Genomic DNA, 12,153 nt, shown 5'->3' on the forward strand with positions numbered 1-12,153 from the left:
ATGTAATTACCTGTAACCATCTTCATTTACAGATCATATAGAAAGATCAATGTGACCAGAAAAAGATCCCCAAGTAAGCAACATAAAAATTTGGTAAGAAATATAAGCAAATGCAATTCTTTGTAACAAGGGCGGTTTATGTGTTGTCTCTAAATTTCCTGAGGTTCATCCTGATCTTGCAACTATCCCTAAAAGAAGTACTATTTTGAAGACAAAAGGCTATTATTTTATGATGCCAAAGAATGGCTTCGGCAAATGAACAAGTAGGTCCACGATATCAAAATTAACCAGGAGCATAAACGTTGGCCAATTTGAGGTCTACTCAGTTTCCTAGACTGGTCTAACTAAAAGATTTGCTTTATTTTCTCTTAAAATACTCATTAAACACATATCAATCCTAATTCTGATCATGTACCGAGTATGTTGATGTTGTAGTATTACATTCAAATATCTTTTTTCAGAGTAGAACTTAAGAGCCAATTTCAATGAATTGCCCATATTCATAAACTACCAAAGATTGCATGCCGAAATTTAAAGACTAATGATAAATTAACATCATGCAATTGTTTAAAACTTTGGAAAATAAAAGACAATGAATGCACCTTTGAGCGTTTTCCTTTCTGCATCTGTATATATCATTTAGAAGTTAACCCAATTAAACAGAACAGGGTATTTGTAAATTCTCAGTAAATAAACAGATTGAGCAAACAAGAAACTTAATTTTCTCTCAACAAAAGCATCTGTAAAAATACAGTTCAAGTAACTTTACTATCTCCTCTTTCTTAAGCTGCTAGACTACACTCAGCACTAAACCCACAATTACATTTACACACCACTTCCACATGATGAAAAGGACTTTCCAACGACACAATACCTACAAACAAACCTTAGAAAATGTTTTGGTTTTTGTTTTTTGTTTGGTTGGGGTTTTTTAAGTGATTCTAGGTAGATCTAGTTTTATAAAGAAAGCTAACAACAGCATGCTGGAACACGCCTAAGAAACAGAGCTATGAATACAAGATACAGACTGTAAACAGGAATGATCATTTCTCTGGAAAAATGTATTAAACATAAAAGTGATGTAAGAATTGGAAGGAAGACTCAGCTGTGGAGTAGCCTTAAAAACACTAACTCTCATGTGTTTTGGTTTTTATTTCTTAAAATTATTCTAAGGATATTTATAGAACAAAGACAGCGTTTGGTTTTCACTACATTTCTTGCTACATGCACCGCAGCGATTCTTTTTTCCTACAATACACACCCAAGGATTGGGAAAAAGAGAAAGAATCGACAATGACCTTCCTTTTCTCTCAGTCTTACTTCTCAGTATGGACCATATCCAAATTTAAGAGACGACCTATTTCTGAAACATGCTCAATGTACTAAATTAGGAACAGAATCTATGCCAAAAAACTGCACATGCATTTCAGCAAGAAAGTTAAATGGACCAATTTCTGGGTTGGTTTGGCTTTTTTTTTTTTTTTTTAAATATCTTCAGTAACAACTCATTTCTTTGCTGTATGAGTAACAACTCATACTTTGCAAAAGTATTTTTTTGCCTATATTGTTTTAGTGACAAATGAAAGAGGTCTCAGCTGTTTTGCTAATAAAAATGTTTTCTAAACCTTTCAGTTAACCAGCAATAATGACAACACTACTCCTCAAGTGTCTGCAGAGAGGGTAGCCAAAGGCATCCTTTTTGCTAAAGATTAAACAAAAATCCCTCTGAGAAAGTGAACAACAATATGTTTGACACAGAGACAGGTTTAAATTTTAGTCACCTGCTTTATATATTTTATGAGGCTATTCCATACCTGGAAGTTTAACTTAATGCTTTTCAGACCAAACTTATTTCAACTTAAGAAAAATGCAGGAACAACTGGACAGAGCTTTAGATGCTCATTCACCGGTTAGATTTCTTATTGCCTAGTAAAAAAAAAAAAAAACCCGGTACGTAATAATGAGCAACTACAGTCCTACAGTGCTGGGGTGGGATAAGGATGGGGAGCAGGTAGATCTTCACAACATAGACACAAGTACCAGAAACACGGAAACACATAAAATGTATTTGTGACAATTCCTCCAATACTCCATGTAAGTATGTGTATTAAAACATCTCCCTTCTTACACTACTGCACTACCTTAAAGCATTATCTACCCTGTGGGCATCTTTTGCAAAAAAGGTAAGGGCAGCTTACTCAGATAAGACTAAAGCACAGATTTCAAACTATTGCAGAGACATGGTGCTCTCAAATGTTGCTCAAGTTTGGAAAAAAAACAAAACCCAAAAAACATCCCCAAAACCAGGAGCTTTGACTAATCAAAGGTACTGTATAGGTTATAGATGTGCCAAACAAACTTGGAACTTACAGTCAGGAACTATATTAAAACCTAAAGGTGTTACTGTTACAGTTTACAACATTTCACATGCTGAGCTTGAAAGGATGGCGTTATTAAGGAAGACACAATATACTTACAAATCACTATCTGGTTAGAACATGCAAACACCTGAATATTATCAAAAGACCACATCTGTCAATTGATTCATATTTGTAAACAGAGTTTTTTTAATAGAAGCACATTTTTTTATAGCTGGAATTCAGGCAAAAAGCAGAATAAAGAGTGTTTATTAACTATCGGATTTTCTGAGTAAGTTGCATTAACACAAACATATCACATTTACTTCCAAAATCAAAATAAGGAACATGTTCTAATTTGATCGGAATCAAGTTGGTTTTGGCATATTCTTTAGTTATACAGTGAATGAAACAAAAACCACAGCACACCCAGAGGGAGAGACCTGATCAAACACTTAGTCTACAGCAAGCTGAATGTGATTTTACTCACTGTTTAAAGTGTTTACAATAGTTTCATGATGCGCTACCACAGGACGGTTGCTATAGAAGGAACTCATCTATACAACCCACTTAAAAAAAGAGTAGTTTTGCAAGCTGTCACTCTATGCCTCATCTAACTCAACTAACTACCATTCTTCCTTTCTAGGGTGATGCCATTAGGAGTAGGAAATCAAATAGAGCACCAAGATTGATTCAACAGATTCCTAAAAACAGAATGTTTACAAAACATCCATGTTTAAATAGTTACAGGATGAAAAGTGTGTTAGGTATCTAAGTGATGAAAACAAATAGCACTATTTAGCTGATGTGCCGGTGTTGTATTTCATGTATTTCAAACAACTATTCACAGTATCCACACTTCAATAATTTTGTACGTTTATTGATTATGATGAGTACTTGCACTGGGCTTTCTACAGAGCATCACACAGGAGGACAGATAGTGTGTGATCTAGGAAATTGCAGCACGTGTCACAACCAAAACGCAACTCATGATCCCAATTATTCTTTTTTTTTAAGTTCATTCTGGGCTGACTACGGGAAAACAGACAAGAAGCATCAAATCATTTCAAACTATTACCTAGAAAACTCTTACTATCTCTACAGCTCCCAGCAAAATGGAGACGTGCTGATCTAGGCACTACCTCTGAAGAGTTTAGCAACTTTGTAGGGTGCCAGATCTTTTAGCAACTTTGTAGGGTGTCTTGTGGGAAAATGTGCAAAGTCTAGCTTCATCACATCTGTATTTCTAGTATTTTCTGACTTCCCTTCAGTGGTTCTGCCTGTACTGCAGAGAAAAGCTAAGTATACACTTGTAATTCTGCCTATATGAAAATACTATCTGGTTGAAAATGAGGAATCCCGTCCTGTCTCCATCTGGGGAGCCAAAACATAGAAGTAGGAATTCAATGTCATCCCTGCACATAAACCCTGCTATGACTCTCAGTGCCTCAGTATGCTTTGAATTATTCTATTTTAATTGTATTTTAAGAACCAGGACAGAAACTGGACAGAAGCTGCCATCCTACTGTTCTTTTATCAGCACCTCCCGATTTTACATTCAAATAGATTATAGGGGCTCAGCACTAATAACCCCCTAAGTCATGGTAGATACAATTGTATAGTTCAATTCTTTTATATTGACTATGACACTGAACACCAGTTAACTGAAGGATCCCCCTATATTTTAAACAGATCTGAAAGAATAACAAGGTGAGAGTTTTCAAACTTATGTTGATTTACTGAGAGCCAAGGAGAGCTTCAACTTTTTACATTAAAAAGGTAAGACACACAAAAAAGAACGCAGTCAGAATCTGGGAGATTGCTTTTGTCGGTTTTTGACTTCAAATACTTGACACGCAATCATGGGCAACAGTGTAACTCACCTCAAAGAGAAAGCTGAACCACTAAACAGACCTTTTTCAACTTGGGTTTTCTCTGACTGTACAGCAGGCTAATATGATGCTATTCGTACTTCCTTCTCCTCCCCTGTTTTGATCAGTGAACTAACAAAAAAAACATGGAAATCACCATACTTCCAGATATGTCCTCTCTTCCATGGAAGGGAGATTTGAAGCTAATCCCTTTTCTAATTCCTCTTACGTAACTACTTGCAGTCTTTCCCCATCACTCCAGTAAAAATGATCCACACGGCCAATTAATTTATTTACACTTCTGGTAGAAGATATGCACACTTTGAAGCTTAAGTCACCAGTAGGATACTACAGTGCATATTTCCAGGCCCGCTTTTGATTCAATTGTATTTTAAAAGTCAAGCAAAAATTGGTGTTTTACACGATTCAGATAGAAACACAGAGAAACTGAGTTTGGAAGGGACCTCTGAAGGTCTCTAGCTCAATCTCCTGCTCAAAACAGGGCTAACTTCCAAGTTAGACCAGTTTGCTGAAGGCCTTGTCTAATCAAATGTTGAAGTCTTCCAAGGAGAGAGTTTGGCAATTCATTCCTATAATTAGCCACTTAACAGTGAAGGGGTTTTCTCATTTGTCCAGGTGTAATTCCTTAGTTGCAACTTGCCACAGCTGCTCATCCTCAAACTGTGAGCCTCTCAGCACAGCCTGGCTCCACCTTTTCTATAACCACCCTTTAGGCAGGGGAAGACTGCAATTAGATCCACCACTGGGCTTCACCGGGGGGGGGGGGGGGGGGGGGAAGGAATATCGACGTCCTTTACCTTCTCCTCATATGCCATATGTGCCAGTTCCCCAAGCATCTCAGCAGCCCTCCCCTCACCTCTCCAGTTTGTCATCAGTTTTGTTTGTATGGGGAGCCCAAAACCAGACACTGTTACCACCCAGTATGAAGCCAGCCTCCATTGTCACAAGGGTGCACTGCTGAAACACATACAACCTCCTCTCCCCCAGGACACCCAGTCCTCCTCTGCAGAGCTGCTCCCAGGTCAGTCATTCCCAGCCTTTACAGCCCCAGACGCAGGATTTTACATGTGTCTTTGCTGAACTTCACAAGGTTCCTGTCAGTCTGTTCCTCCAGCCTGTCAGCCTCCCTCTAGATGACAGCCCTGCCCTCCAGCACATTAACCATTCCCCACCCTCACTTCGGCATTATCTGCGACCTGCAACAGCTACTCTCTGTCCCACAGCCCAGGTCACTGACGAACAACAGCACTGACCCCAATTCTACAAGGTCAGAAAGCCACGCAAGGGTACCGCTTCCTCTGTATCGTTCTACGCAACATCTGTAAATGAAATCAGCATGTCACAACTGGGCAGCATTCAAGCATCCATAGGAACACAGTACTTGGAAATTACAATTTGTATGACTTCCTGCTAATAGGTAAATTTCAGTATGAAAGAACAAGGACCACAATTTCATCTTTTCTCTCCATTTGCTGCTTCATTTATTATTGATTTCATCACAATGGATTATTAGGAAATTAATTATAAATTACACTAGATCTAGCTATTGGTTTTTAACCTATTTTTAAATAAACAAGGCTTAAAAGGTGAGTCTTTATAAAAACAACTAGAAATACCATGGAGGCAAAAAAAGCTCAAAAAGTTGAAGTACAATTACATATAATTTCAGCCTTTGTCAAGTCTGTGTATTGTGCCTTCATGTCCTGAGAAAAAGGTGCATCTCTAAAGAAAGAGCTGAGCTTGGTTCCCCCCTCACAGATCAAACTGACACACACAAAACACCAGGAAACCTGGAAGAAGAGATGCAACTCCATGTCTTGGAGACACCTGAAAGAAATAACATCTGTTAACTTGGAGAAAAGCAACAGTTCCCATATCAAGGAGAAAGTGGCTGCTTCACTCAGCCTACCCTTTTCCAAAAGGAACATAATTACATTTTCTAACTTCCTCTTCTGAATTTTATACCAAAAGGTTTCTGACTATTCAATACCAAGAGCAAGCATCCTAAATTATTCACATCCAGAATTTATTTTTAAGACTTTGGGCTGTGTTTAATGGAACTGCAAGTCAATACTGCAGCCCATTTCCAGAATAGAATCATCATCTTTATACCTAAACAGAACCAACAAAACCAAAACTTATTAAAAAGACAAACTGAACTGAGCTGCATCAAAATTTTAAGATAATCTTAAAGTACCCAACAGTTAAAAATCTGGGTTTCCAAACTAATAATAAAGGTAGATATATAAATCCATCCGAATAGTCACAATATTAAATAGCCGTCTGAAAACTCCTAGCACTAAATTATTACTAATAATGTATCGGTTATTAGAAAAAAAAAATTATACAGTTTTTTGTAGTAAGCATCTCCTTGACTCTTGAAACACAAATAACTCTTTCAGAGATTTGTTTTACAAAGTCTTTTCTGGGATTACATTAAAAAGTGCTGCTGTAAAACTTACTCGTAATAAGAAAAATGCTAAGAGTATAGGAAATTTTATAATGGATACCCTGAAAAAGGATGCTCCAGTATATTATAATACTAATCAGATTATAATTATTTTCTTATTGTCCAAAACAGAGAGAACTTTATCAATGGGCAATTTTTTATATAGCTGTTTTTTCATCTATATGAGGTATAACCTTGTGCTCCTATCAGAAATTTTAGCTTTAAAATTACATTTGTAAAACTTGCTATACTGTTGGTAATAGAAGAAAGGAGTAGCCACTTTTCTCTATCAGCCGGGGGGGGGGGGGGGGCTGTCAGAAAATGTATATTAAAGAATCATAAAGCCCAACTCCTCTACTAGCTTTTTAAAAAGGAAGTTGTTAATGCTCTTCTGCTTGCAGTTGACCACACCCTGCACAGCAATGTGAGAAACTACCCCAGCAGGAACACAGCATCACTTCCTACAAGTACAAGCACACATACACATTGTGTTAGAATGGATTCCTCCTCCTCTCTGCCTCCACGGTTTTAAACTAAATCTTGATTTGGCTAATTTACCATAAATTTACATTCAATTATGTTTGGCCATTACTAGTCAGGACACTTCCAGAGGTTACCCAAAAAGCAACTGCCCTTTAAAAAGTGGGAGCTTTTTCATCTGGGGAGAGAATCATGACCTCATGTGTGTTTCCCTTAATTCTCTGTATCCTTTGCAACTGATTTCTGTTGACCAAAGATCAATAGCTGCAAAGCATGTCCTCCACAAACAGAAAATGTGAGGGCTCTATAGCAAGCTTGACCTCCAATACCATAAGGAACAAAACACCCTCAAATTTTTAAACCAGCAATTAGACTTTTTATCCTGAGCACTGGGCACGCTTTTCACAAGCATTTGTGTGTTTTTTTCAGGTGTGCCATCACTGTCTACAGCGACAAAGCAGTATGAAAAAACACCCTAAAGAAAAAGATCACTGATCTATCTATTCACTCAGATGTCTTAAGATTCAAAAGCAAAGATCTATGCATCATCAGAAATGATGAAATATTGCTGTAGCCTCATGTTAATTCAAGTTGGCCAACAAAACACTTTTACCAAATTCTAAGCAAAGGCTGGAAATATGATCTAGTTGTAAATTAATGGCTCCCCCATAGGAAACCTAGGTTACATACTCCCCCACTTATATTTTAGCGAGTGCATAAGTAGTATGTGAAGTTGTTGGTATTCATTACAGGAATGGTGCTAACTCACTTTCAGAAGGATCTGGAACAAGCCTGTCTGCGTCAAAAAATGACCCTATGACAACAGAATATTGATGACGACAACAGGAACATTCCTGAACCGCTAGCAGCAAATACAAACTGAGTAATAAACACATGTTCTTGTCTAAAAAGGTGTTCAATTCTTCCTTCCCACTTAGAAAGCTAAGTTCGTAAGAAACAATGCATTTTTAACCTTGTGTTCACAACAATTTCTCCAAGGGCATTTAAGAGTCACGACTGAAAAAGACGTGTCCTGAAGTTGTTCAACTACAGCAAATTTTGCTGCAAATGTAAATGATTCTATCAACAACTTAAAGCTGATCTCACCCCTCCCCTCCGTTATTATGCTACAGAAACAAGCATTAACAAAATTGCTATTACAAATTTTCAAAGGTTCTTGTTTTAGCAGTCAGACATTTCATTTTCCTTATATACCAACCACACAAACATTGGTATTGATCAGCAGCAAAAACATTTAGGTTATGCTACAGTCATGGAAATGTGCTACGGTTAATTAAAAATACATATCTCAAAATCACAAATTCCCACTGCATTCTCCTCTTTTCTGAAAGGGTAAAATATTTAAACCAGCAAGAAAAAAAAAAAAAAAAAACACACACAAAACCAAAACCTAAAGAAATTCAATACAGTAGCCTTGCACAGGCTGCAGGAACTGAGAAAGAAATTGGCCTGCAGGCAAGAATGTAGGCAGCAGTTACTGTAGAAACCAAGCTCTTCGTTGCTTTTCTCTAAGCAAAAGAAAGACACAAAAGAGCTGGAAAACAGCGATCGATGGGAAGCAGCTTATAAAGCTGCTTGTCACATCTGCTGCAGGAAAACCAGACACTAATTCATTAAAACTGCTCATGTAATGCCTCTGGAATTTGAGGCTCCCCAGCCTGTGAATACAAAAGAAACTCCGCCTATGGAAACACTGCATTTTCGGGTATTTAGCATCTCTGTACACAAAAGCCGTATGCAGAGTCAGGTTGTGTGGTCTCTATCCCTAAATTTCGTTCTAAACTATAAAAACAAATTAAAATTTGTCCAAAAGATTGTGTGCCTCTCTCTTTGCCAAATTTCAAATGGCTATTTTGAGTCCCAACAGAGCATACATAATTCTATAATACAATAGTTTCCTGTTTAAAAAACAGAAACAAAACACTTGCAACAGGAAAGTAAAAATCAATCATCATTTCTTCTTCCTTCCAGATAATAGGAAACCATTGTTAAATGCAGTTATCAAATATGCAAGCTTAGACTTTCACCACGACAGTAAATACCATTCAAAAACTTTTCATAAAGCATATGATTTACAATCATAGCTGAGCTGAAGCAGACAAACCAAAACCACTATATCCTTTATTACCAAGTTAGCTAGTTACAGAGGTGCCTGGCATTTCATCCTCAGTTGTGGGGGACTCAGAGGGATGCAAAAGTTCATACGGAAACACTGAAGTTATAATAATATTGTTCAGTGCTAAATAAAAAGCTATCGGCAAACCAAACCGCTTAGAGCCAAACATACAGCACTTGGCATTTTACTATTCCTTACAATTAAAACAGTAGGGGGAAGTACAGTGAACAAGTGCTGTCATGATGTGTTTTGACGCAAGCATAATCATAAAAAAAGCACTTATGACTCACACATTACTTTAGTAACAAAAGACTTCATTTATTACCTCATCAGAGACCTGCATTCTATTGCAAAATTATGCCAAAACTCCCTAATCGTTACCAAAAGAACAGCTACCCACAGAGGCAAGGCTGCACAGAAAAAAAGATTATTCCTGAATCAAGGAAGCAAAGTTTATTTTAGAGGGCCTTTTCAAGGCAGAACTCTGCTTCCAAGAGCAGAACAGTCCTTTATTTCACACAGAAATCCATGACTAACTCAGGCCATTGAAGAGTGACAAAAACTGCTTCCTACCAACTCTAATTTTGAGTAGACAGCAATGTTTAATTTCCTCCTTAAATCTGCCCGTCTGGTCAAAGAACAGACTCTTTTCAGACTCCTCTCAAAAAGCTATAGGCATTAATTACATTTCACAATTACCTACCTAAAGATGTTTGATGTCCAATGGCCATTCCATACTTGCTTCACTTTGGTGATACTACTGGGCCAGGTATCTCAACAGAAATCAAGACTTTATATTATATTCCGAGATCTTTTTTTTACCAACTATACTCTGCAGAACATTTGTTCAAACCATTTTCAATTTTTCTTCTATTTGCGAATTCCTAAAACTTTTCTACTGAACGTGCAGACCCTCTAGAAATTTTATATGCACGGACTGCTCCACAACAAACACAAACTTACTTTCCTTAATCGCTTGTGTGGGCACTCAAGAACCAATCAAGACTCCAAAGATTCTGAAAGGCCGCAAAGCAAGCAACTATTTAATCTACAACAAACACATTGTTATTGGAAAATATTCCTCAAGAAGCACTCCTCCTGAGCTATTTTTCTAAGACCATGCCAAGTTCTCAAATCGTGGGCTGTTGTACGGGGCAGCAGGAAAGTGCAGAAGGATAAAAATGAATGAAAATAACAGATACGATTTAACAAGTCAGATAGTCACGCAAGTGGAAATCTGTCCAGGAATAAAGAAATAGACTAAATAAAAGTCTTCATCAGAATATATGTTAACTATTGTCACTGTACTGGTAAAGGAACAACAGTACAGAGAAGGAAAGGGTTTAGCACGCAAACATGAAGCATGGGATTAATTTCTCCGAGCATAAACCTGTACCTGTGTTAGTCATCTATCTTTACAGTGAGTGAAAATGAACAGACACAGAATGGTGTACATCCCATAGAAGGGAAAAGCCTAAATTGGTTTGCAACGATCAGGTCTAGGGATGCCTGTTTTTCACGGAATTTAAAGGGAATCTAGGTGTAGACACAAACACACACCCTCACTCACTCACACACACCCCAATAGTAAGCAAAATGAAATCCACTCCAACCAACATCTCGTAAAGTAATGAAAAATATCAGCCAAGATTCCTGAGACGTAGGTACCAACCAGGCTCTTAGCAATAAAAGCTTGACCTTGGGGATGGTTTCACAGGATACAGCGATGTAACAGCTCAGCACTGCCAAATGGGGCACGCTCTTCCCTGCTTCTTGCACCAGTTCTGTTCCCAGCCACACGATTACTCCACTTAACTGCTGCCAGGAGCCACCGGTATCTCCAGCTAGTTTACTAACCCAGCAGAAAACTCCTCTAGCCGAAATGCAGAAGCTTGCTGATGTTTTAGTAAGTTTAAGTCATCTCACAGTCTAATCTCTCTTCAAAAAGGTAAAGTAAAACCATCACGACACCTTACTTTAAAAGCTCTGTTGTACTTACTACTCAAAAAACTGTTTTACTATGCAACTGTTCTAACCATTCTCTTTGAAAGGTTGAAATTTGAACTAATACAGAAGAAAAGCTTCCAGAAGTTACTAGTCATAAAAGGAAGTGCAGAACTCCATTTGTAAACAAGAGTGCATATTCAATGCTTTTCAACAGAATAAAGTTTGGTTAACTTGGGACCTTTTAGCTTGACCAAGAAAGTCAGTATTTTGACTGCAGATACTGTTAACAGATGGGATTATGACCACTTAAGTCAAGCATTCCTCACAAAATTTCTACTGCTCTAAAGACGAACACATACTAGAAACTACACTGGGAATAAAACTTGTCAGAGTAGTGGCAATTATGTATCATGTATTAGTAAATAACTAAGGCTATAACTAGGTATATATGATCCCATATATACTGCTTTCAAGGTCTCAACTATAATTGAATAAACATACTGCTCTGCATTTCTGTAACATCTTTCATTAGAAAACGCTGAAGTATTGAACACTGAATGTGTTACACATCAGCGTAACACATTAGATCCAGTGTTCTTTGCACTCCTAGGCACACCAAAGTTTAGGGATAGTAGCATTCACACAGGAACAGTGTATGTAAGAAAGCCTGGAGCACTGGCAAAAACAGAACCAATAGTCCTCAAAAACAGAGAGAGGGGAGGCAAGTCGGAAAGGGAGAGAACTAGGGTGTTTGCACTGCAGACAAAGTAAGCCACTTCAAAACCCAAGGAATTAACTTTAAAAGGCAAGGCATAGCTCTTGATAAAAAGTGCTAGGAAAGAGCACTGAAATTTCATCATCCCCCCTGCCTCCACCCATGAAGTATTATCC

The 12,153-nt window shown here is 37.7% G+C and overlaps 1 protein-coding gene across 1 annotated transcript in view; it reads right to left on the minus strand.

Moving 5' to 3' along the window:
* The window catches only part of FOXK2 (forkhead box K2), a 47,386-nt gene that overhangs the window by 13,221 nt on the left and 22,012 nt on the right, over positions 1 to 12,153 (minus strand). The window lies entirely within an intron of this gene.

Source organism: Mycteria americana, chromosome 16 (assembly GCF_035582795.1).
Source record: "Mycteria americana isolate JAX WOST 10 ecotype Jacksonville Zoo and Gardens chromosome 16, USCA_MyAme_1.0, whole genome shotgun sequence".
Classification (NCBI taxonomy): Eukaryota; Metazoa; Chordata; class Aves; order Ciconiiformes; family Ciconiidae; genus Mycteria; species Mycteria americana.